Source organism: Macrobrachium nipponense, chromosome 24 (genome assembly GCF_015104395.2).
Source record: "Macrobrachium nipponense isolate FS-2020 chromosome 24, ASM1510439v2, whole genome shotgun sequence".
Lineage (NCBI taxonomy): Eukaryota > Metazoa > Arthropoda > Malacostraca > Decapoda > Palaemonidae > Macrobrachium > Macrobrachium nipponense.
In genome coordinates, this window is record NC_061091.1 from 28510204 (window position 1) to 28522379 (window position 12176).

Genomic DNA, 12176 nt, shown 5'->3' on the forward strand with positions numbered 1-12176 from the left:
ATTTGCATTTTTTGTCGAACTTACATCCTTTTCCTTCTTTTAGGTTTTTACATATTTTTGGATGCAGATCTCTGCAATCATCCCCATATCCATCTAAGTATGCACATTTACCATATATTTCATGGAGAGAGAGAGAGAGAGAGAGAGAGAGAGAGAGAGAGAATAGTAATTGCAGATGTGACATGTTTCATAAATATCACAGCACTTAAAATAACAGCCTTCCAATTTAGCGGTAGAAATGATTGTGCATATTATGCATTATGCATTCACATTGAAATATACGCACACATATGCAAGGTATACATTAATAAATAGTTATGGAGGGCATATATGAATATACACTCTGAACCGATTTGTATCAAATTTTAACCTTCCCGTGGAGGTAAGCCAATGCATATATCTGCCAAGTTTCATCCAATTCCGTTGGTCCGTTCTCATGTTATCGTGCTAACGAACACGAATGGTTAATAATTATAATAAGATTCCTTGATTTATTTACATAACAACAAGAAACAAGACATTCGAGCTTAGCGAAATGAGGCACAAATTTCCGTTTATGAGAGAGAGAGAGAGAGAGAGAGAGCTTATCCTCGAAGGTTACAAAACAGAGAATACCCTACCAGAGCACGTCACGCCGCCCCCCCCTCCTTGGCCCCTGAAAAAAAAAATCAAATCAAACACGAGACTCGTCTTCGAATCTCGTCGAGTAACCCTGGAGAGAGAGAGAGAGAGAGAGAGAGAGAGAGAGAGAGAGAGAGAGAGAGAGAGAGAGAGAGAGGAGACAACCCGCATCTTAGAATGCAAAATACGCTTTGGAAATTCAGAATTCTGAATTGGGATTCACGTTCGAATTCAAGACTTGAATTTAGGCTTTTCCATCCAAGACTTTCCTTCCCCACATTATTATTTTTCTAATTACATTTTACAGGTTCTTACTTATTTAATTCATTCGTTCATTTTTTCTATTCTTTTTATTTTTTTCAAGACGAGTAGCGTTGCTGTAGGTGGAGTGAAGCCATTCACGATTATATATATATATATATATATATATATATATATATATATATATATATATATATATATATATATATATATATATATATATATGGAGGGAGAGAGAGAGAGAGAGAGAGAGAGAGAGAGAGAGAGAGAGAGAGAGAGAAAAGGAATTTTATAATATTGATTAGGAAGTGGTAAAATACAGATGTTTGTAACCATTTGAATTATTTTTTTGTGCCGTTTATAACTTACACTTAGTTGTAAAATGTAGAATGTAAAATATGTAATGGAGTGGAATAATAATTACGAATTACAAAATTTCAGTTGTAAAATGTAAAATGTCAAATGGAGTGGTATAATAATGATTATTTACAGAAATTCAGTTGTATAATGTAAAATAAAAATTCAGTTTGATAACAATTATTGCTGACAGACATTCAGTTGTAAAATTACTTACAGAAATTAAATTGTAAAACTCGAAATATTAAACGGAGGGGAATAATGATTATTGCTTACAGAAATTCAGTTGCAAAATGAAAGATGTAAAATGCAGAAGAGATTACAATATTCCCAGGTAACACAGTTTAAAAATAGACTCTTGCAGATTAAAACCGAAAGGGCAATGAAGAGAGAGAGAGAGAGAGAGAGAGAGACGCTGAGACGCTTGAAAATGAAATTGCAAGCGAAATAGAAAGATAAATATAAAACACAAAAGAAAAAACTAGAATGAAACGTAAGACAAAAACGAAATAAAAGCAGTTTCATACGTTCCAAGTAATAAAAAAAAGGAACTATAGATTCTGACAACAAATGAAATTAATGAAATTAATCCAATGGGAAATTGTGACAAATACGGTATTTTTATCAGCACGTAATTACATTCGCTCGCCCTGTCCTTTGATGCCCCATTTGTCAAGTTATTAAACGTTTTAATAATCCGTTTGCGTTGCGACTAAACTCTTCGCTGTTTGCTTTTCCCAAAGGATAAATATGAAATATTGTCTTCATATTTTTGTATGTCATATTTTATTATATTGTTGCTCGACATTATAATGTATATTTTTGTAATATTTGGGGGGAGAGGGGAGAAGCCATTGAAATTGCCAAGTGCATAATTTTTGTATAATTCATATCTTATATTCTACCTCGACATTTTGTTGTATATTTTTGTAATATTTATTTTTAGGAGAAACGATTGAAAATTCATAATGTTACAAGCGGTGTTTTGAACGCTATGTTAATTCTTAAGATATCTAATGTCAACTTGATAGATCTTGAAAAAAGAAAAAAATAGCAATTTTGTTCCTAGACATTATGTTGTATATTTTTGTATTACTTAGTTTTGGGCGAAGCCACTTAATTAAATTGCTGTTTCAACATTCATACTAATTCTTGAAATGTTATGTATCAACTCGATAGATTTTGAAAGCAAGATATAGCTTTACACATAATTCTGTAACCTTCTTATTTAAAACAATCAACAACAACCCTTCAACAAGAACAAGACCAACAAAGAAATAAAATAATATAAAAATGCATTAATACATCAAGCAAAACTACTTCAACACACAAAATACAGAAATTAAATCCACAAAAAATAACTTCTATAAAATATTTCCCTGTACCATTATTCATTATCCATGATGTAACATTCACATTAAAGATAATAAAAATAAAATCACGAGTGAAAGGCGAAGTTATTAAGTTAATTTTTCTCTCTGATAAGGGAAACAACTTTCAATTATGCTTCTTCTGCTATTCTTTTTCGTTAGAGTCAATTCTTTATTTCTCAAGAAAGTTCATTTTTCTCTCTGCTCTGCTCTGAACTTTCAATTATGCTTCTTCCACTATTCTTTTTCGTTAGAGCCCATTCTTTATTCTCTATTTCTCATACTGGTCCAAGGATACCAACTGTAACCATGAAAGGAGTATAGGATAGAATAGATTAGGCCAAAGGCCAAGCAAGCAATGAGGGCATTCAGCGATGAAAAGTAAACTGACGTTCAAAAGGTTCGAGAGGCGTAACAGAAGAAAAACCTCTCGCAGTTGAACTATGAATCAATTGTTAAGAGATGGTTGAGGAGAGCAAGATGGATCAAAAGGAATATAAGCCATGGCGCTAATTTCTCGAGGCGAAATTAAATTGCGAGTCGACGGAAGTAGACAGGCCTCGAGGTAAACTTTCTCCAAACTTTCTTCCTTAGAAAATGAAATTAAAAGCGCACGTATAGCTCGTCCCTCGCATATTAATATCCTTCGGGAGAGCGGGATATTAAAATTCTTGCGTAACTTGGAGAGTGTGCTGTACTTTTTGTCTTTTTGTTTTGCCTAACCGCTGTGTCAGGATAAACTTTTCTTTTCTTTTTTTGGTGGGGAGGGGGTTCATGCGTCGTTCTTAATATACTTTGTCTCTGTGTAACAATATCTCTCTCTCTCTCTCTCTCTCTCTCTCTCTCTCCAAGGTAAGCTCCTATCTCTCTCTCTCTCTTCAGTGCAAACGTCTATCTTCCTTTTCTTTCTCTCTCTCCAATGTAGACTCCTAACCTCTCCCCCACCCATCTCTCTCTCTCTCTATCTCCTCAATGTTAAAGACTCTAACTCTTCCCCCAACCCAATTCTCCCCCTCTCTCTCTCTCTCTCTCTCTCTCTTCCCACTTACCCCAACAAATACTCTTCAATGCTAACACTACCAACACGATCCACTAAACCGCATTAGATGATCAAACGAGTGAATATTCATTCACTCCTACGACAGCCATCAGCGTTCAATAACTCTCCCTCGGATGCTGTACAATTTCCGAGAAATCATTCCTCAATTATCGTTCTGCAGATGTGTTGGCAACAACGAGCGACCTCGCAGTCTCACATTGCCGCAATAAGTGGAGTAACTATTACTGGAATTGTTTAGGAAGCGAGATACGACAAAGGGTAATTTACAGGAACAAAGTTGTGGGTGATAGTGGAAAGTGCGCGTTCACCTGCAGTAAATGCTGTCAAGAAACTGTTCTGAGCCCGAGAAGCATCTGTGAGAACATAGTTATCAAGAGCAATGTTGTGTGTGATCATGAAATGGCAGCGCTTTGTAGAAACTGTTTTAGCAACCACAGTTTATGTAGGGACACGACGTGTGGGAATAGCATAGTTACAATGTCTGTAAAGATGAACCACACACACACATACACGCAACATTATTATTATTATTATTTGTGTACGCTGGAAACAGACCTTCTTTCAAACAAGTTTTATTGAAAATAATGGCAGAATTCACAGAATTGATTTTGTACAATATTCTTTCAATTCTCCTTATGATTTTTCTTTCTGGCACGCTGGTATTATAAAGCAGCTGTCCAATGTTCATCGTGCTGTAGGTCGTCAACGGAAATTTCGGGCGGGCTGGTGTTATCAAAAGCAAAACTGGTTATCAGGGACAGGCTGGGGTCGTCAACAGGTATACAGGTGGGTTTCGTAGGTCGGGAACAGGCCGTAGTCGTCAGGGGTCTATCCGGTATTTCTTGTTATTTCTTCTTTTCTGGTTTTCAAGGCGTCTACATGTTTCGGCCACCTCGTTTGGCCATCTTCGGGACGGGATCGCTGAGTGCAATGGTCTGTGTCAGATGTATTCACGCTATTTATTGCATTCGGTTGGCTTGAAGAAACGGGTACCTCACTTTTCATTGGGCAATACCTGTGACGTCACGAGCGATGTCATCAGGGGGCCCGTTGCTGGTTGGCTGTCCTCTTCGTGGGCGGAGCCTCATCCTTATTGGTGATGGTGGAGGTCCCCTCGAAGGGCGTGCTACCAGGTCGTCCTCAGGGCGAGAGCTTGAGCTGCGATCACCCTCAGGGTTACTAGGGACGTCCTCAGGATGAGAGCTAATGCTTCTATCATCCTCAGGATCCCTCTGGTGCGATGGTCGTTGTGGGGCGGTGTCTGCTGCTCTCCTGACGGCGGTGGGGAGGAGGAAGGTCTCCTGTGTGATGTTTAAACTGGGCTTCTCCCTCCCCCGATGTGCAGCGCTTCTAAGATTCGCAAACGACGTAGATCGGGTGCCTGGTCGATAACCTCGAAGTTACCGACGATGTCGCTGCGTCGGATTCTTTTATTATGGGCAGTCCTTGCATGATTAAATACCGCTCCTTCCTGCGCGTGACAGGAGATCCTCTTGGAGAGGCGCATTGACGTCATCCCGATGTAAGTTCCGAGGCATCCTCGGATTGGGCACGTGTATCTGTAAATGACGTTCGTCCTCTTCAAGGGATCCTGCAACGGTGCGGGGTTATTTTTCATAATAAGACTGCATGTTTTTTTACTTGTATAAAATATGATCAAGTTGATCTGCTTGTTGGTGTCGGTCGGAGAAACGTGATTCCTAATTATTTCCCGTAGGGCTCGCTCGTCTTCTTTATACCGCCGATGGAAGGTGCCCTTGTAGAAAAAATTAATTTTCTGCTGGGGGTCTGGGCGGGGTTCCTGTAGGTACCATTCTTCCATGCTCTTCCTGAAGACTTCTGGATGCTTCGGTTGTGTGTCCGTTGTTTACTAGGACCTGGGCTGCACGTTCCATCTCCTTATGGGTGTCTGCCCATGTTGAACAATGGGAAAGAGCTCTCCTGACGTAGGCGCTGATGGTGGTGTCCTTATAGCGTTCAGGGCATTCACTCTCGCCGTTCAGACACATTCCCAGGTTCGTGGGCTTCGTGTAAACCCGTGTAGCGAACGCACCCTCCTTCTGTTCAACCAGGACGTCCAGGAAGGGAAGACGGCCATCACGGCTATATTCGATGGTAAATCGTAAACGGCTGTTGGTGTGGAAGGCTTGACGTATTTCCTCGATCTCCTCCCTCGTTCCTGCTTGGATGAAAGTGTCATCTATATATCTTACGTATATAGATGGCTTCCTAATGCTCCTAAAGACACGCTCCTCCACCATGCCCATGTAAAAGTTCGCAAACAGGACCCGAGGGGGATCCCATCGCTACACCATCGATTTGTAAGTACATATGGCCATGGTGGTTAATGAAGGGAGCCTTCTTGGTGCATATTTCCAGCAGAGAGCGAAGGGCGTGTTCGGGGATATTCAGCGGGTCGGTGGATGGGTCTCTGTAGACACGTCAAGGATCATTTCGATGGTTTCATCTACAGGAACGTTAGTAAACAGCGACTCTACATCCATCGATGCAATACTGCCTCCAGGGGGCGCGGATCTTAAGGTTTGCAGAAACTCCGCAGACGACTTCAAAACTATGTGTGCTGGGGATGTAGGGGGTGAGAATAGTATTTAGTTGTTTAGCAAGGTGGTATGTGGGTGCTGGGTATTTGGCTAATGATAGGTCTTAAAGGGTTTCCATGTTTTATGAGTTTTCACATTACCGTAGATGTACCCGAGGTTGTAATCTCCAGAAATACTAGAGAGGTGTAAGGCGTTAGTGGCTGCGTTGACAGTTTCTATGATTCTATTGACTTCGCGTTTAATGTCGTCTACGGGGTTCTTAGTAATACGTCGAAACTTAGTGGTATCGGCGAGGATCTCGTCGATTTTTTGTCTATATTCGGTAGTCTTGATAAGTACTAGGGCTGCGGTCTTGTCGGCTCTCCTGACGGTGATGTCTTCGTTTTCTCTCAAGCTTTTAGCAGCATCCCGCAGACGGCGATCGACGATGTCACTTTTATAAGTTCCTCGGTCTGTAAGGGCTTCTGCTAAGAGGAGAGGTTGAAGGGCGTCGGTGGTGTGTACATTCCCAAGGCTTTCTTGTTTCATTATCGTCTCCGTAAGATATTCTATCTCCATCCTTTTATTAAGGGAACGGGGGCGAGAGATGAAGTGGCAATTCAGGCCTTTCTTGAGTATGTCCTCTTCTTCAGGGGATGGGGTGTAGGTGGTCAAGTTAATATATTTGTCATGTTCTTGCGGCAGGCGTATTTACCTCCATTAAGGTTAATTAGTTTTCTTGTAATGGTCTTCTGTTTCTTCAGGGCATCTTTCTCCTCCATACGTTTCAGGCAGTCGACGATGTCTTGATGGTACTGCAGTACCATCAAGACATCGTCGACTGCCTGAAACGTATGGAGGAGAAAGATGCCCTGAAGAAACAGAAGACCATTTACAAGAAAAACTAATTAACTTAATGGAGGTAAAATACGCCTGCCGCAAGAACATGACAAATATATTAACTTGACCACCTACACCCCATCCCCTGAAGAAGAGGACATACTCAAGAAAGGCCTGAATTGCCACTTCATCTCTCGCCCCCGTCCCCTTAATAAAAGGATGGAGATAGAATATCTTACGGAGACGATAATGAAACAAGAAAGCCTTGGGAATGTACACACCACCGACGCCCTTCAACCTCTCCTCTTAGCAGAAGCCCTTACAGACCGAGGAACTTATAAAAGTGACATCGTCGATCGCCGTCTGCGGGATGCTGCTAAAAGCTTGAGAGAAAACGAAGACATCACCGTCAGGAGAGCCGACAAGACCGCAGCCCTAGTACTTATCAAGACTACCGAATATAGACAAAAAATCGACGAGATCCTCGCCGATACCACTAAGTTTCGACGTATTACTAAGAACCCCGTAGACGACATTAAACGCGAAGTCAATAGAATCATAGAAACTGTCAACGCAGCCACTAACGCCTTACACCTCTCTAGTATTTCTGGAGATTACAACCTCGGGTACATCTACGGTAATGTGAAAACTCATAAACATGGAAACCCTTTAAGACCTATCATTAGCCAAATACCAGCACCCACATACCACCTTGCTAAACAACTAAATACTATTCTCACCCCCTACATCCCCAGCACACATAGTTTGAAGTCGTCTGCGGAGTTTCTGCAAACCTTAAGATCCGCGCCCCCTGGAGGCAGTATTGCATCGATGGATGTAGAGTCGCTGTTTACTAACGTTCCTGTAGATGAAACCATCGAAATGATCCTTGAACGTGTCTACAGAGACCCATCCACCGACCCGCTGAATATCCCCGAACACGCCCTTCGCTCTCTGCTGGAAATATGCACCAAGAAGGCTCCCTTCATTAACCACCATGGCCATATGTACTTACAAATCGATGGTGTAGCGATGGGATCCCCCCTCGGGGTCCTGTTTGCGAACTTTTACATGGGCATGGTGGAGGAGCGTGTCTTTAGGAGCATTAGGAAGCCATCTATATACGTAAGATATATAGATGACACTTTCATCCAAGCAGGAACGAGGGAGGAGATCGAGGAAATACGTCAAGCCTTCCACACCAACAGCCGTTTACGATTTACCATCGAATATAGCCGTGATGGCCGTCTTCCCTTCCTGGACGTCCTGGTTGAACAGAAGGAGGGTGCGTTCGCTACACGGGTTTACACTAAGCCCACGAACCTGGGAATGTGTCTGAACGGCGAGAGTGAATGCCCTGAACGCTATAAGGACACCACCATCAGCGCCTACGTCAGGAGAGCTCTTTCCATTGTTCAACATGGGCAGACACCAAAATAAGGAGATGGAACGTGCAGCCCAGGTCCTAGTAAACAACGGACACACCAACCGAAGCATCCAGAACGTCTTCAGGAAGAGCATGGAAGAATGGTACCTACAGGAACCCGCCCAGACCCCCACCAGCAGAAAATTAATTTTTTCTACAAGGGCACCTTCCATCGGCGGTATAAAGAAGACGAGCGAGCCCTACGGGAAATAATTAGGAATCACGTTTCTCCGACCGACACCAACAAGCAGATCAACTTGATCATATTTTATACAAGTAAAAAAACATGCAGTCTTATTATGAAAAATAACCCCGCACCGTTGCAGGATCCCTTGAAGAGGACGAACGTCATTTACAGATACACGTGCCCAATCCGAGGATGCCTCGGAACTTACATCGGGATGACGTCAATGCGCCTCTCCAAGAGGATCTCCTGTCACGCGCAGGAAGGAGGCGGTATTTAATCATGCAAGGACTGCCCATAATAAAAGAATCCGACGCAGCGACATCGTCGGTAACTTCGAGGTTATCGACCAGGCACCCGATCTACGTCGTTTGCGAATCTTAGAAGCGCTGCACATCGGGAGGGAGAAGCCCAGTTTAACATCACACAGGAGACCTTCCTCCTCCCCACCGCCGTCAGGAGAGCAGCAGACACCGCCCCACAACGACCATCGCACCAGAGGGATCCTGAGGATGATAGAAGCATTAGCTCTCATCCTGAGGGACGTCCCTAGTAACCCTGATGGGGTGATCGCAGCTCAAGCTCTCGCCCTGAGGACGACCTGGTAGCACGCCCTTCGAGGGGACCTCCACCATCACCAATAAGGATGAGGCTCCGCCCACGAAGAGGACAGCCAACCAGCAACGGGCCCCCTGATGACATCGCTCGTGACGTCACAGGTATTGCCCAATGAAAAGTGAGGTACCCGTTTCTTCAAGCCAACCGAATGCAATAAATAGCGTGAATACATCTGACACAGACCATTGCACTCAGCGATCCCGTCCCGAAGATGGCCAAACGAGGTGGCCGAAACATGTAGACGCCTTGAAAACCAGAAAACGAAGAAATAACAAGAAATACCGGATAGACCCCTGGCGACTACGGCCTGTTCCCGACCTACGAAACCCACCTGTATACCTGTTGACGACCCCAGCCTGTCCCTGATAACCAGTTTTGCTTTTGATAACACCAGCCCGCCCGAAATTTCCGTTGACGACCTACAGCACGATGAACATTGGACAGCTGCTTTATAATACCAGCGTGCCAGAAAGAAAAATCATAAGGAGAATTGAAAGAATATTGTACAAAATCAATTCTGTGAATATTATTATTATTATTATTATTATTATTATTATTATTTTATTATTATTATTATTATTATTATTATTCCCACCAAAGGGGCCATTGACTTGAAATTCAAGCTTCAAATGAATATGGTGGTCGTTAGGAAGAAGTAACAGAAAGTAAAGGGATATACAGAAAGAACAGATCATTTATTGAAAAAGGAAAATGAAAGGCAATATTACAGCAATACTGAAGGTGGTAGCAGCCACTCAAACAATTCACCGAAAACCATCAAGATGTTTTGTAAACATAAGTACAATAATGCTAAGAATAAAAATATTTTGAAGTCAGTTTAAAAACGTTTAGATTGATTAATCCCTTTATTATAGAAGCATTCTACAACGTTATAAACGTTTGAAAACCAAATAATATTTTTTTTTCTAAAAAGGAGAAAAAATTTAAATATTTATAGCTAATGAATGTTAAACAAAATGTTTCGAATTATGGAAATATTCTCCAATGTTTGGGACATTTGAAAACCAAATAGTTTTTTTTAAACGAGAAAAGTATTAATCTTTATAGTTAGTGAATGTTAAACAAAACTGCTCATAATCATAGAAACATTCTCCAATGTAAGAAAAAAACTGGGAACCAAATAATCTTACTTAAAAAGGGAAAAGCAAAAAGATTAATCTTTAGAGTTAGAGAAAGTTAAAACAAAATACTCAGAATTAAAAAAAAAATTTATTTCCAATAAAAGAAATTTGAAATCCAAATAATATTTAAAAAAAAGGAGGAGACAAAAACATTAATCTTTATAATTAGTGAGTACTTAAACAAAACTAGTCAGAATTACAGTAGCATTCAAAATATTAGAAACATCAAAGAACAAAATAATTTTAAAAAGGGGTAAAAATAAACGACTGAACTATCAGTCTTTCCTTATTCAGGCTAACTACCTCGAGGACAGAGAACATAAAAGACGACGTGGTAAGGAAATGAGATTAAACACTAGACAGGCAGGTGTCATGGGATCTGACTCTTTCAGGAATGGAATTAAAGAGTTCTGACGCTTTATACAAGAACGTATCTTTCTTCTGTGCTTCTGCTGTTTAAGTCGTGGCCTGGTGGGGAGAGGGAGGGAGAGGAAAGGGAAGGGGAGGGGGAGAAGAGGCTCTTTAAATGAAGAGTGACTTTGACAAAACTAATTAAGCTGTTGCCATTCTAATACGTTACGAGTTCATTTAGATGATCACGTTTTGCTTGGCTGAATGCGTGGAATTATGGATGATCTCTCTCTCTCTCTCTCTCTCTCTCTCTCTCTCTCTCTCTCTCTCTCTCTCTCTCTCTCTTTATCAAAATTTTGCTGCCTTCTCCAGTTGCCTAGGTATTCTCTTCTCTCAAATTTTTTCGTGACCAGCATCGACATTAACAACTTCTTTTTATCAGTATCGTTATCATCACTTTCTGATATGCAAGAGTTCTTCTATTCCAAATAAACCATTCTACACTTCTGTTATATATTGCTGCCTTTTTGAAGGCATTTGCTTTATTTGCTCCTCTGCCTTCCTGTCAGTCTGATCGAAAGATGTCTGCAATGTCAGCTTTCTCAAAGTTCACGGTTCCAGAAAAGTTCTAGACCTTTTCTAAAAATTTTTTTTGCCTTTCTGTCTAGAACAAGGAAATGACTCCTTTTGGACCTGTCAAATATTCTTTCGTATACACTGTCTTGTTCATCTCCTTCGTGGGATATTGGATAGACGTGTTTCTTCTCAGCAAAAATGAAACAAAATTTTTCAAAAGAGACGAAATAGAAAAAGCCAGTCGATTCCCTTTCCTTTTCATGGAAAGAATGTAGGTGTATGCTATTGACTTCCTTGCATCCTCTATCTATCTATCTATATGTTCATTCATTTATTTGAAGTTTCATCTGCGTTAGACGATCAAATATACATCAGCAAGCGCATGTGTCCAAGACCACTGACAGAAAAAAGAAGACTATAATATATTATCCCACTTACCGGCACTGAATTATTTTACCTGAAATCAACTCAATATGTAATTCAATAATTTGTTCTTCTCGTTGGGACTGCTTCAAATATCGACATTTCTTTCTCTCTCTCTCTCTCTCTCTCTCGTATCCTTTCTTCTCTCTTTCTCTCCTTCTCTCCTATCTCTCTCTCTCTCTCTCTCTCTCTCTCTCTCTCTCTCTCTCTCTCTCATAAACGTATAAGCCTTTCGTTCTCGCCCTCTTTGTCTCTCCAAACAGACATTCTCCAATATGGGGTATCTTCTCTCTCTCTCTCTCTCTCTCTCTCTCTCTCTCTGATATAACATATTCTCTCTCTCTCTCTCTCTCTCTCTCTCTCTCTCTCTCTCTCCTCTCTTCTATATACCACCCCATTACCTACAT